At 45.8% G+C, this 15,157-nt stretch overlaps 1 long non-coding RNA gene across 1 annotated transcript in view; it reads right to left on the bottom strand.

The window, feature by feature from the left end:
* Window positions 1-1,239: 1,239 nt before the first annotated feature.
* Window positions 1,240-15,157, bottom strand: part of LOC122804750 — a 331,892-nt gene continuing 317,974 nt past the window's right edge. The window contains exon 3 of the long non-coding RNA XR_006365239.1: window positions 1,240-1,946. This is a non-coding gene — a long non-coding RNA (uncharacterized LOC122804750). The remainder of the gene's footprint in view (window positions 1,947-15,157) is intronic.

The raw sequence follows: 15,157 nt of genomic DNA, 5'->3' as shown, positions 1-15,157 counted from the left end.
GTGCAAATTATGCATGATTTAACCTGTAGTCAAGATTTTACAGTGTAAGGCATAACAATTGTGCAGTATGCCAGAGTTCCTGTAGGGAAGCAATACAGCAAAGTTGGTAGGGAAGCTGAGTACTGTCAGTTGTGCACTTCTCTACTACTGTGACTGGCAAACCTGAATGGCTATAACAAAGTCAAACCCTGTTCTTGCATCTGCTAATGTTTCAGGAATTGGTTATGGCTAGGCTTGTGTAGACCCTAGGGCCAATCTTGGGTTCATTGTGTAAAGGTGTAGTTGTATAATGCCAATAGGGTCAGTGCCAGTCTTTAATAAATTACCAGACAATGATACACCACATTTCAGAGGGAATGTGCCAACTGAAATCTCTAAGACTGCAGTAGACATGACAGTTTGTACAAGTGTAACATTTCACTGTGAAACATTGCATATAGAAATGTACATCAAATGGCAGCAGGGGAATAAAACCAAACTATTACAATTTCTGAAGCATGAACCAGCTAAATGAGTCTTCAAATTACTCAAGTGTACCTGACAGTTTGGCAATTTAAACATTTTAAGTCACACATTAAATAGAAATGTGTAGTAGCCAGCAATGAAATAAAATCTGACTATTTCAATGTCTTTAACATGAACTATGCCTAACCTTTTCAAAATTACTCAAGCAGACCAGACACTTTTTTTTTGTTCACGTTGCACATTAATTGTGAAGTATTGCATATAGAAATGCATGAATAGCAGCAGATAAAATGTGACAAATTTTGATGTCTAACATTGAAGTGCACCAACTGAAATCTAATGTCTTCAACTTAAGTGGACCTGACAGCTTGTACAAGTTAATCACTTTTTACTGTTGAACACTGCATTTAGAAATGTACATCTAATAGCCAGCAAAGGAATACTTGAATGAATATTGTTGACATGAAGGGTGTCCATTCACGTGGACCTCACACATTTCATTGTGAAACATGTACATATAGAAATGTACATCTAATGGCAGCAGTGGAATAAAACCGGACTACAATGTCAAGCATGAACTGAACCAGCTAAATGAATGTCTTGAAGTTACTTATGTGGACCTGACACTTTGCAAGTTAAACATTTAACTGTCAAATATTGCATACAGAAATGTCTAGGAGCCAGCAATTAAATAAAATCTGACAATTTCAATGTCTAACATTAATTGTGCCAACTGAAACCCAATGTTTTAAATCAAGCAGATTGGACAGCTTCTACAAGTGAAACACTTTTTATTGTTGAAGACTGCAGTTGGAAATGTTCATCTGGTAGCCAGCAAAGGAATAATTAAATGACAATTTCCAATGTCTTTCACATGAAGTGACAATTCAAGTGCACCTGGTAGTTTATACAAGTGTCAAACATGCATATAGAACTGTACATGTAATGGGAGAGCAATGCAATAAAGTCATCTGACAATTTATGAACTGTATAAAGTAAATGTCTAGTAGCCAGCAATGAAATAAAATCTGACTATTTCAACGTCTCTAGCATTAATTGTGCCAACTGAAACCTGTTTTCAAATTGGTCAACCAGACCTGACAGTTTGTACAAATGCAAAATTTTACTGTCAGATTGCATATAAAATGTACTTGACAAGTAATGGAATAAATCATTTGACACTTATCGATGTCTCTCTCCTTAAATATATCTTCAAATTACTTGCATTGACATGATGGCTGAAAGTAGTACACTGCTGTTTAAAACTGAATTTAAAGGTCCCATATCCATCTGCAACCCATAATGAATAAACACTGCCAATACAATTCTGAAATCTGCTTAGTGTTAAGTTGTATGCAAAGTTCAAGACATCACTGACTGTAGTAACACTGCTTTCCTTTTTGGCCTCTGGGTCAGCATACAGCTGCAGCACCACCACATCACTATGTAGCTGTCTGAAGTATGTAGACTTGATTGCTGACCTGTGAAGAGCATGAAGCACATCAGCGTATATACTAAAATGTAGAGTTGCTGCTACACTAGACCAAATGAGAACTTCTACACAAACATCAATGAAACATCAATGCACATTGCAAAAAAAGTTAATACTGTCTCATGACTGCAGATGAACACTACACAAGCAACAGATCAACCAGGTTTAAGGATATTCAGCCTTCAATTGCAGTCAACTAAACTACAAGATGTCTTACAGTATTACTTGGATTTTCATGCATTTAAACATGGAAAGAACTGGAATGTTTTGTGGGAGTGACCCTTCTGTGGGCGTGGCTCAAATAGGGGTGTTCCTTGTGTTCAGTGTGGGTGGGGCTTAAGGGGCGCCAGAGCAGTGCTTCGCCTAGGGCGCCGTTTGAGCTAAGGCCGGCCCTGAATACACCTACTCAGATGGAACGTTATGGTAAGTACATAACTTCTAAATCTGAAGTAGGAGATTCATTTGTCAGCAACCTGTGGGACAGAGTCCCCAGCTACCTGAATCTTGGGCGGCCGTCATGGAAGGATATTCGAGCACTGAGCCAAAGGATGCTCTACCTCTAGACGTGATATCCAGCTTGTAATGAGAAATAAAGGTATGAGATGAAGCCCAAGTGGCCGCTGAACAAATGTCATCCAGAGGTATCCTAGCCTTAAAGGCTGCTGAGGTAGAAACGGACCGGGTTGAATGAGCATGAACTCTGTCCGGTGCGGGCCTACCAGAAGCTTGGTAAGCTAATAAAATACACTGGGAAATCCATCGTGACAAGGAGACTTTTGAAATTGGCTTACCCAGATTAAATTTGGCAAAGGAAACGAACAACTGATCGTAAGAGATAAGAATTTTAGATCTACAGTGGCCGCAGGCTCGAAGTGGAGAGCGGTCAAGGCCTGAAGAACCAAAGAAAGATCCCATGGTGGAACCGCCTGTTTAACAGGGGGTCTAAGCAGAAAGGTGCCTTTTAGGAAGATTTTACATAACTTGGCAGACATAAGAGGTCCAGAGTCATGACCAACATGATAATGAGAAATGGCCGCTAGCTGAACTTTGACCATGGAACTACTGGCGCCATCATTAAAAAGAGTGGTAAGGAAATCTAGGACCACGGGAAGGGGTACCGAGAAGGGATCTAGACCTTGCCGCTCCGCCCAGATGGAGAATCGCTTCCACTTACTGCAGTAAGTTTTTCTGGTAGAGGGTTTGTGCGCCGCTACCAGGATAGCCTTAACGGGAGATGAAATACCGGGAGTTCTAATTAGGAGTGGAACTGGAGCAGCCAAGCAGTTAGCTTCAGGTTGTCCAGGTTCGGAGATGGTGGGTTTGATGGGTGTGTTATCAGATCCGGGATGGGATCTAGAATCCAAGGTGGATTCACTGAGTGAGACCTCAGGTAAGGGAACCAGATCTGCCGAGGCCAGAATGGGACTATGAGGATCATTCTGCACCCCAACCGAGAGGCTTTCTGAAGAACCTGGAGCATCAGAGGAAGAGGGGGGTATGCATACAGAAGACCGGGAGGCCAAGCATGCACCAGAGCGTCCCTCGGGGAAATCCCCTGGAGGAGGGATTAGAGCGAAAAAACTGTCACACTTGGTGTTTAAGGGGGATGCAAAGAGATCGCAACAAGGAGTTCCCCACCGTGCGAAGATACGTTTCGCTACTTGAGCATTGAGAGACCACTCGTACGGGGAGAGAATGGTGCGACTGAGCTTGTCCGCAAGGATGTTGGACCAACCCGGAATATGTGTTGCGATGAGAAAGCGGTTGGTGGAGATCGCCCATTCCCACACTCTCACGGCTTCCCGACATAAAGGGTAAGACCTGGTTCCCCCCTGTTTGTTGATGTACCAGACCACTGACATGTTGTCCGATTGAATCGCAATTGTTCCCAGGGGAAGAAAGGCCTGCAGTGCTTGCAACGCCATGAGCACGGCCCTCATCTCCAGAACATTGATATGCAGGGAGGTCTCTGAGTCGTTCTATGTGCCTTGGACCGTCCGTCCCGCAAAGTGTCCCCCCCACCCGAGGCGGGATGCGTCCGTGGTCACTGTGGCAAGGGGGGGAGATGCACAAAAGGGGCGGCCTCCTAGGAGATCCTCTGAATGGAGCCACCACAAAAGAGACCGTTTGCAAGCCTTGCTGATTGCAACGGGATGATGCAGAGGAAGAGAAAGGTAAGACCATTGTACTTGAAGTGTCCACTGAAGTACCCGCATGTTCAAGCGGGCAAGCGGGAGAAGAGAAATTGCTGCAGCCATGGACCCTAATGCCCTCAGGACCAATTCCGCTGGAACTGAGCTGGAGTGGAGGATGGCCCGCACCTGGAGTCGAAGATTCCAAATTCTGTCGGTTGTGAGGAAGGCTCTTAACTTCCTTGTGTCTAACCTGGCACCTATGAAATCTATCAGCTGAGTAGGGGCCAGGTTGGACTTTGCTACGTTTATTGTGATACCTAGTCAGGGAGCTAGATGAAGAAAGGAGTCCCTTGCTAAAGATAGTAGATGCAATGTTGGGGCGGTGAGAAGCCAGTCGTCCAGGTACGGAAAGACCTGCACCCCCTGAAGCCTCAGGTGGGCCGCAACCACTGCTAGTACTTTGGTGAACACCCTGGGGGCTGTGGTGAGACCAAAGGGAAAGGACCCTGAACTGGTAGTGACTGGCTCCCAGCCGGAAGCGAAGAAACCTCCTGGACCGTCTGTCCATTAGTATGTGGTAGTATGCGTCCTTGAGGTCTATGGAGCACATCCAGTGATTCTCTCCCAGAAGGGGGAGGATAGATTGTAAAGTGACCATCCGGAACTTCTCCTTGGGAACTGCCAGGTTTAATAAGGACAGATCTAAAATGGGTCTTAGGTCCCCCGTCTTTTTTGGCACTAAAAAGAACCTGGAGTAGAACCCTGATCCGATCTGGTCTGGGGGGACGGGCTGGATGGCTCTTTTCCTCAGCAGATAGCCAATTTCTGCTGAAGCGGCCTCCCTCTGATCGGGTGGAACGTCGGGGAGGGATTTTGGTTTCGGGACACGAAGAAAGGGGATTTTGTATCCTCTGGATATGATACGGAGGACCCAGCGGTCTGTTGTTATGGACTCCCATGCCGCTAGGTGCTCCAAAAAACGCCCCCCGACTGCCTCCAGAGTGGAGCAGTTGGGCAACCCCTCAGGGTTGCTGTGCAGGCCGCTCAGAGAAAGGTTCTCTGGACCCGAAATTCCTGGGAGCCCCTCTGCCCCTGGGGCGGCGTCCGCCCTGTCCTCCTCTGCCACGGAAGGACTGGTTGTCTGGAGCGGGTTGGGATTGCTGCAACTAACGGAACCACATCTTCTTCTGGCCCTTTTGGTTCCTAGAGTAGGACCTCTGGGGCACAGAGAAGCGGAGTCCGATGGCAGACAGCGTCTTCCCGTCCTTCTCGCTCTGGACCAAGGTGTCGCGAACCGTCTTGCCAAAAAGGGCAGAACCATCAAAGGGGGCGTTCGCGAAAGACGCCTTGAAGGGCTCCGTGAAATCGCAATGGCGGAGCCAGGCCTGACGTCTCGTGACTAGGCCTACTCCTGCAGCTCTAGCGGCTCCCTCAGTAGCATGGGAAAGCAACTGCATAGACGTATTTGTAACAGACCGAAGAGTGGCCATACGGGTGGAGTGCAACACTTTGTCCTCCTCTGACATGGACTCTGGGGGGGATGCAGCGTATTCTTTAATAAGATCGCGCTGCATCCTAATAACATGTGCCAGATAGTTGAGCGCCCTCACTGAGAAGGTCGCTGAACTAAACATTCGCTTCCCCAAGCGGTCCATCATCCAAGACTCCTTGCTCGGAGGATGGACTGAGGGACTCTCCTGGGTGAGTTCCCTCTTGGTGGCTGCTGCCGTCAACATGGCATCTACCGAAGGACCCTAACTCCAGTGGGCACGGCCAGCAGGGGGGCTGAGAATCCTGTCTGGCCTTTTGGGAATTGGCTCCACGGTGTCCGGTTCCTTCCACGCCCTGGTGGTAATGAGGTCCACCAGGGGGTCGGCAGGAGGGGACACCCAAGAGGTAGACGGGCCCGCTTCGAATGCCTCCCAGAACACGGACTCGTCCGAAGAAGACTTTGGGGCAGACCACCCACCTCTTATACGAAGCATTTCCATGATGTCTCCAAAGGAGACATCCTCGGGGGGTGATCTTGGGGAGACTTCCCCTTCCTCCAAGTCCGTGTCTTCAGTTAAAGACTCGGGGGGAGTCTATGTGCCTCCTTTTACACGTGTGCTTGCGAGGTGCCTCCTCGGGGGGGCTGTCCGAGGAGCCCTCGCAAGCAGTGTCTAGTTCCACAGGAACTGCTTGGGGCGTCGAAACGGGCTGTCCCAGTGGCCGGGTGATGGAAGCCTGACCCAGAGCAGATGGAGTGCGGGACGGAGCCGAAGCAAGTGCCGGGGGTCCGGATGCCCTCAACAGTGCCCTCTCCACTACATCAAAAGCTGAAGGGGAGCCGGCCTCGACCAAAGGATCCGACAGTCGGCTCCCCCTCGGATCCGAGGAGTGGATCGGAACCGGCGCCGAGCCCCTCGGATCCGAGGGGCCAGTGCGCTCCGACACGGACGGCGCCGAAGGCACACTGAGTCCCTCAGATCCGAAACTCGGGCCAAGGCTCTGAGAGGTCGGATCCGACACACTCGAGGGCAGGGTCGGATCCGAAGTAGCCAGTACTATCGGAGCCGACCCACCCCCGGCTCCAAAGCTGCCCGGCTCCGAGCGCTCCGAACCTGGGTAGCGGGTCGGAGAAGGAGCAATGGGCTTGAAAAAGGGGGTCGAGCTCCCCCCCCGGGGGGGGGGGAGGCAGGAGCACTCCCATCTGCATATGGGCCTGGATGAACCTTCGCATCATCCGGTCCAGATCGGCATCTGAAAGACTATAATGTAAAAAGCAGAAACCTGATCTCACCACGATGTGAATGACAAGTTGAAATGCAGATAATTGTTCCAAAACACAATCAACAGCTGTAGTAAAAGTATAAAACTCTTCTTTAATATAGATACAAAGGGTGAAGGTAAGCGCTTTCGCGTGGTCACAGCCACGCTTCTTCAGACAATGAAAACCCTACATAGAAGTGTTTAAATATTGCTTTGTTTAAAAGCCAAGCCCTATATAATTGAATGCTTCAATTATTATTTAAAGCGGCAATGCCATCATTACATTCATTGTGAATTGCTAAAAGATCAAAACATATAGCTAGTACAATACTCAGAGTACATCCTAAAGTCAGAAGTGTTTAACATTCAAGTAAATGAATAATGAGTTTATTACATTTCATAAACAGTTCTATATCTAATTGAAGAAATCAATAAGCAAGCAAGCAAGCAAACAAATTCCTGTTAGTCTAAACTCTAGCGAGCATTTCAAAGTAAGAAAATTATTTATATGTAGTTACTGTCGTAACTAGAGCCACATCTCTTTAGACGGAAAGTAGTTGGGCATCTGTAATACTTTTAAACACAGAAAAAGAAACTTTTCTGAACTATTCCAATCTAAGGATATAACATAAATGCACAAATATATAGGCAATATTTGCATTTTTTAAAAATGAGCGTAATAAAATCAATTAATTTGATAAAAGTATGTTAAACCTTACTATAGCAACACAAACAAATCTCGTATACGACTGCTTATAGTAATCAAACATCTTAGCACAATTTTAGATATGGATAAAAACAAAAATAAAAATATAAAATGTATAAACCTCATAGATATAAGTACAGATCAGACTGTCTAAGAAGCGCTAGTATCTGAAAATGTATAAGCGCATCCAATGAACTGCGATAACTTTATAAAATGAAAGCCTTACATAAATGCTGAAATAACGAAGCTGCCTATTACGTATTAGAAAGAAGGCCATAGATCTGATGTTAAAAGAGCATGAGCAGTCAATAATACATGTATATGAAAATTAAAACATGAAAACATGAAACCAAAAAATATATATAAGTATCTGTGTATAAACCAAAATATGATAATAAATATGTATATAAATAAATATAAATAAATATGTAAATATGTAAATAAATAAGTAAATAAATATATATGTATGTACAATTATATATCTACATATCCAATATAGTGCCTATATTTTAAATAAATTTAATTTAAATCACATATCAGTATGTAGAAAAATATGTATATGAATATCTAAAAATATGTATCAATTCAACTATAAATATAAATTACCCATAGATTATGAGATATAAATAATGAGTATAAAATGTATATGTATAACGATAATAATAATAAAGTAATATTGCAACCAAAATATTAGGTTATATATCATGTAGCAAAGTTAAGAATTATTTATTTGAAACTATAGAACATAATTCAGAATATGGTCATAGTAGCTAACGCTTTCTGTTCTTTAAAACAGGTTTGATAGAAACTGAAGTATTCAAGCCTGGGTAACTATGAGCATTAAATTTTAGAATCCACTTTAATTCTGCCAGGGCAAGATTGTTAGTATTGTCACCACCTCTAGGGTTCAGAGTTACTTTTTCAAGTACCCTGAATGAAAAAGTGTGTTCTTTGAATTTTACTATATGTTGAGCTAATGCATTGGTATTTGCTTCTCTCTTTATCTCATATAGATGGTCATAGATACGATCAGTTAATCTTCTTTTTGTCAATCCTATATAGAATGCAGTGCATTCTATACAAGTGGCTAAGTATACCAGGTTTCTAGTCTGACATGTAGCTGAAACATTAACATAATGAGTAAAGCCTAGTGTGGGATGAACAAAAGTCAAGTCAGAACAAATGAATTTACACCTAGTACAAGTACCACATGAAACAGTCCCCTTTTTTGGGGTAGATTTCTTTACATTTGATGCATAGTCTTTACATAAAATTTGTTTTAAACTAAAACAATTCTTGTACAAAAAAGAGGGGTAGGTACCCACCAAGTTAGTTACTAAAGTGTCAGTTTGCAATATGTTCCAATTGTTTCGTATAATCTTCTCCAAACATTTCACATCACTGGTATATTTTATAATGTATGGTATTCTTATATTATCATTAACTTTTTTATGTGTAAAAGAAAAAGGTTTCTTAGTCATGTGTAATGCAGAATCTAAAGGATGTATAACATTGTTTTTAATGGAATTAACAAGCTCATAGTCATAGCCTCTATCCAAAAAGAATTGTTCTAATAGGTCAGCTTCTTTATCCAAAATTATGTCATCTTGACAAAGTCTGGTCAATCTAGTGAACTGGCTCTTAACTATTCCTGGGAACATATGCCTAGGATGCATACTGCTGAAATGAAGTAATGTATTAGTCCACGTTGGTTTTCTAAAAATGGAAGATGTAATTTTTCCATATTCATTTAATATTAGGGAGACATCCAGAAATTCTACTTGTTTCATTGAAGCTTCTACTGTGAATTTCAAATAAGTGGTAGTAGTTTCTAGATGATGTAGGAAATGTGTAAATTCCTCTAGGGTACCTTGCCATATTAAAAGAACATCGTCTACAAAACGTTTGTAAAATTTAATTTTATCAAAGGTAGGATTAGTAAACAGATGCTCCTTTTCCCAATTCAAAACCACTAAATTTGCATACGTATTTGCGCATGGGGTGCCCATAGCTACACCCCATGTCTGCAAATACGTAATGCCATCAAACATACAGATGTTGTTATTGAGTACTAAATCCAGTAGTTGACAAATTAGGATAATTTTTTCAGTCGAGAAGTTAGTATCTCTCACAAGTAGTTCTCTGATTGCTTCCAAACCCAAATCATTGGGAATGGACGTAAAAAGATTTTTTACATCAAGAGTTATCAGCATATACTTATTAGTCCTAACATTCAGTTCTACATCCTTAAGGCTGCTTAACAAATCATAAGTATCTTTTAATAAAGATGGAACTGCATCCACTACAGGCCTAAGGAATTTTTCAAGGGCAGTGGAAATAGTGGCAGTTACCCAATTACAGCCTGAAACTATAGGCCTAAGGGGTATAGGTTTTACTTGTTTATGAATCTTTGGCAGACCTTTTATTGTGGGAATTGTAGGAAACTTTTAGTTATGTACTCACCATAACTTCAGATGTTTGGGATCCATCTCGCCTACATTCTGAATGATGGGTTCGGAGCGAAGTCTCTTATTGGCTGAGCTTACTATATCCCAGGATGCACCACCACCAGTCCCCCAGATCTAGTTTGTCCGCATACATGCACACATGCATACCCTGCTTATATAACATCGTCAGATGAAACAAGATAAAAACAGTGGAGCTCGAAACCGTTCAATCTCTTCTGATCTGCAAGGCAGGGGGAAGGAGGGTGGGTATCAGGAATGTAGGCGAGATGGATCCCAAACATCTGAAGTTATGGTGAGTACATAACTAAAAGATGTTATGTGATCCTATCTCGCCTACATTCTGAATGATGGGACAGCGTCCCTAGCACCTGAATCCTGGGTGGCTCACCGGAAAACACTCCTGAGTACCGTGGAACCAAATGATGCTCGTCCTTTAGATGCCACATCCAATTTGTAGTGGGAAATGAAAGTGTGCGGGTTAGACCAAGTAGCCGCAGCACAAATTTCCGATATAGCGAGCTTGGAATGAAAAGCTATAGAAGTAGCCATAGCTCTGGTAGAATGAGCTTTGATAGATGATGCAAGTTGTCTATTCGAAGAAGAGTAGGCCTGAGTTATGCAATCTCTGATCCACTTTGAGATTGTAGCTTTTGTGATGGTTTGGCCCAATTTATTATCTGAGAAGGACACAAACAACTGGTCTGACTTACGAAGTTGCTGAGTCCTGTCTAAATAGAAGCGTAATTGCCTGTGAACATCCAATTTATGGAGAGTGTATTCTGCTTCATTAGAGAATTTTGGAAAGAAAACTGGTAGCTCTAGAGATTGTTGAAGACAGAAACTAGAACAGACTTTTGGGACAAAGGATGGATTAGGCCTAAGTGATACTCTATCCTTGTGGAAAATCAAATACGGTGGTTTAATAGACAGGGCTTGAAGCTCTGAGACTCTTCTTGCAGAGGTAATAGCCACTAAGAATGCCGTTTTCCAAGACAGATATTTTAATTCGCATGTAGCAGCCGGTTCAAAAGGGGGAGATGTTAATGCACGAAGCACCAAATCAAGATCCCACGGAGGTGCAGGATGAAAAACTGGTGGTCTTAACAAACTGGCACCTTTAATGAACGTTTTGCATAGTCTGCTGCTCATCAAGGGAGGGTCCGTGGATTCATGGAATTTAGATATAGCAGCTAATTGGACTTTAATAGTTGAGACAGAAGATCCCTGATTAAACAGGGATGTTAAGAATTTCAAAACCTCTGGGACAGGAGCAGTGATAGGGTCTAAGCCCTTGAGTTGAGCCCAGATAGCAAACCTCTTCCACTTACTGAGGTACAATTTGTTAGTGGTGGGTTTGTGGGCCGAAGATAAAATGTGAACAACTTCCGGGTCTAGTGTGTGCCTTCTAACTAAAGTTGGAAGTGGAGGAACCAAGCTGTTAATCTTAGAGATTGAAGGGACTGATGCCAATGTCCCGACTGATGGATTAGCAAATCCGGGATCAGGTCTAAGGTCCACGGATCGTCCACTGCATGCTTTTTCAGGTAAGGAAACCATATCTGACGAGGCCAGTATGGGGCAATCAGAATCATTGAAGACCCCAGTTGAGAAGCTTTTTGAATAACTTTTGGAAGGAGTGGAATTGGGGGAAAGGCATAAAGTAGCCCTGTTGGCCAAGGTTGTGCTAGAGCATCCATGGCTGGTCCCCCCTGATGTGGAATCAAGGAGAAGAACCTCTTGCACTTGGTGTTTTGTGGAGTTGCAAATAGGTCGCAGCACGGCGTCCCCCATCTGTTGAAAACCTGGGCTGCTACTGTGCTGTTTAGAGACCATTCGTGAGGAGAGAGAATTGTCCTGCTTAATTTGTCCGCCAATATATTTGACTTTCCCGGGATGTGGGTCGCTACCAAGAAGCGGTTGGTAGCTACCGCCCATTCCCACACTCTCATGGCCTCTCTGCAAAGGGGGTACGATCTGGTCCCACCTTGTTTGTTCAGATACCAAACCACCGACATGTTGTCTGTGTGGATGGCGATGATGCCCTGAGGAAGAAACTTGTGTAAGGCCTGTAGGGACAGAAGTACGGCCCTCATCTCCAACACGTTGATGTGGAGAAGAGCTTCGTCCGGAAGCCAGGAGCCCTGAACTAGCCTGCCCAGACAATGCCCCCCCCACCCTATCTGGGAGGCATCCGTCGTCAGGGTAACCACCGGAGGGGGGAGAACAAAGGGTTTTCCCTGATCCAAGTTTGATGTCTGAAGCCACCAGCGAAGGTCCCTTTTGCATATTTCCGTAATCATGATATGATGATTGAGGGGAAGATCCTGAAAGGACCATTGAGTTGACAAGAGCCACTGAAGAATCCTCATGTGTAATCTTGCTAGAGGAACTAAAAGAACCGTGGCAGACATTGAGCCTAAGACCTGTAGGACCATCCTGGCTGGGGCTTTGGATCTCGAGATTAGAGCTTGAACTTGGCCCTGTAAAGTTCGGATCCTTTCGGCAGGAAGAAATACGCGCATCAATCTTGAGTCTATCTCTGCTCCTATAAACTTTATGCTGCGAGGGCAGCAACACACACTTTGACCAATTGTATCTAATCCCTAGGGAAACCCCAGGAGATGGTGGCTTTGAGGTTGTCCATTAGTAGATGCCTGGTGGTGGCAGTCAGGAGCCAGTCGTCGAGATAGGGAAACACTTGGAATCCAAGACTTCTCAGGTGAGCCGTCACTACTGCCAAACACTTGGTGAACACCCTGGGGGCTGTGGTGAGACCAAAGGGCAGAGCACAAAATTGGTAATGACTGACTCCCAGGCTGAAGCGCAGATACCTTCTGGACGCCTGATGTATCGGTATGTGATAGTAGGCGTCCTTGAGGTCTATGGAGCACATCCAAACATCCTTCTCCAACAACGGGAGAATGGATTGTAACGTGACCATTCGGAATTTGGATTTTGTGACGGAGTGGTTCAGTCTGCTGAGATCCAGTATTGGCCTCAGGTCCCCTGTCTTTTTTGGCACTAAAAAGAACCTGGAGTAATTTCCTGATCCGATCTGGTCTGTGGGGACCGGTTGGATGACTCCTTTTTCTAGCAGCTTTAAAGCTTCTGCGGCTGCTATTTCCCTTTGACTGGGTGGTGGGTCCGGGATTCTCTTGGACGGTGGGGGTGAGTATCTGAATGGGATGGAGTAACCTCCGGCAATGATCCGAAGCACCCATCTGTCCTGAGTGATTGACTCCCAGGCATTTAGGTGCTTGGCGAAACGACACCCGACTGGCTCCGGAGCAGCACAGCCGGGCAATCCCTCATGACGTGTGGGAGGCTGAAGAGCCACGAAAGGACTCGCGGTCTCCAGAATTGCGGGGCCCTCTGCGCCTCTGGGACGGCGTCTCCTGAAAAATTTCCCGCCCTCTACCTCTGGACGGGAATCTTCCTGCTGTTGGGAGAAAAACTTGCGAGATTTTCGAACCACATTTTCCCCTCCTTTAGCCTTGGGGTAAGGCCGAAGGGAGTGGAATAACGGGCACCTACGGCAGATAAAGTTTTTCCCTCCTGCTCACAGCGGGTAAGGGTGTCTTTCACCTTGGGTCCAAACAAAGAGGACCCATCAAAGGGAGCGTCGGAAGGAAGACTTGAAGGCCTCCGAACTGACACAAGCGGAGCCAGGCTTGTCTCGTAGAGCCACGCCTGTGCCTGCCGCTCTACCCGCCTTCGGCCGCATAGGAAATGAGCCTCATGGACGAGTTAGAAATTGACGTAAGGATAGCCAACTGAGAGCTAACGGACTGGGCTAGCTGCTCAGGTAGGTTACCCGAGAGGAATCTGACAACTCCTTGACCAGATCCCTCTGAAGCCTTGTAAAATGTGCCAAATAGTTCAGAGACCTTAAGGTAAAGGCCGCTGAAGTCAGGGTGCTTCCCTGCACCTATCCATACTCCTAGACTCCTTATTAGGAGGATGGATAGACGTTGAAGCCTCTGCCACGTCCTGTTGTGTAGCAGATGCCACCACCATGGCATCTACAGCCACGCCTTTAGTAAGGAACTCCTTCTCGGGGGGAGCAGATAAGAATTTATTTGGACGAGAAGGGACTGGTTCCACGGTATCTGGATGTTCCCACGCCCTTCAACAAACTAAATCCAGAAGCTCGTCGAAGGGCGGAGACACCCAGGAGGCGGAGGGCTGAGCCCCAAAGGCCTTGAGGAGCACTGATTCGTCAGCAGAGGGGGGTTTGGATATCCAGCCGCCTCGTTGTTTGAGGATCTCTAAGATGTCTGCAAATGAGACATCATCCGAGGACGACTTCGGGGACCCCTCCGCATCCGGGGGAGTCCACGTGCTTCCTCTTGCACGATCTCTTCCTTGGGGGTTCCTCTGAAGACAACTCCGAAGAACCCTCAGGAGGAGGGGAACCCCCACTGGGGGTAACCTCAGGCCTCGGGGCTCCGCTGGCTACGGACAGGGGAACTGCCAAAGACCCAGTCTCCACGCCCAGGGAAGGTGCTGGTAAAACCGGAGAGATGGCCGAAGAGGACTTGGCCAAGGCACTCCTCATGGCCCTGAAAGCCGGACCCCAGAATCCTGGGAGTGTCCGGTCTCGAGCCATGATAGTAGATGGAAGTCCCGCAGCAAGCACCGGGAGGGAGGCTCGGAACCGAAAGCAAAGGTCCCAAAACATCACCCTCGGGTCCAGCCGAAGAAGTCCACAGTACCAAACTCGGACCCGAGGCCGGGTTGGAGTAAGGGTCGGAGCCGACCCTGAGATCTCCACCGGCTCCAAGAGCACCTGCTCCACGGAGCCAAGCAGTCGGAGGAGGAATGGCAATGGGTGGGTCATGGTCATCGGCTCCGAAGCCAACTGGGTCGGAACCGAAACAAATTTTTGGAAGACTGGGGACTGGAACAGTCTTTGGAGCACCCTGTCTATATCAGAATCCGACATTCTCAAGACCGAGAGGAAACAGAACGGGTTCGAGAAGACCTCTCCTCGGCCCCAAGGGACTAGGGGACCGGCCCAGGCGACTCGATAAGAATCGGCCGAGGGAATACTCACACCAGATTCCATCGGTGCCGAGGTGACTTCGGCCGAGGAGGAAGTGTCTGAGCGGGCGACCCTTGTCGGCTCCGAGAGCAGTGG

This window comes from Protopterus annectens, chromosome 1.part1 (genome assembly GCF_019279795.1).
Source record: "Protopterus annectens isolate FY-2018-M chromosome 1.part1, PAN1.0, whole genome shotgun sequence".
Taxonomy (NCBI): Eukaryota; Metazoa; Chordata; order Ceratodontiformes; family Protopteridae; genus Protopterus; species Protopterus annectens.
The sequence above is the reverse complement of the archived record's forward strand: the minus strand, read 5'-3'. Positions and strand labels throughout refer to the sequence as shown.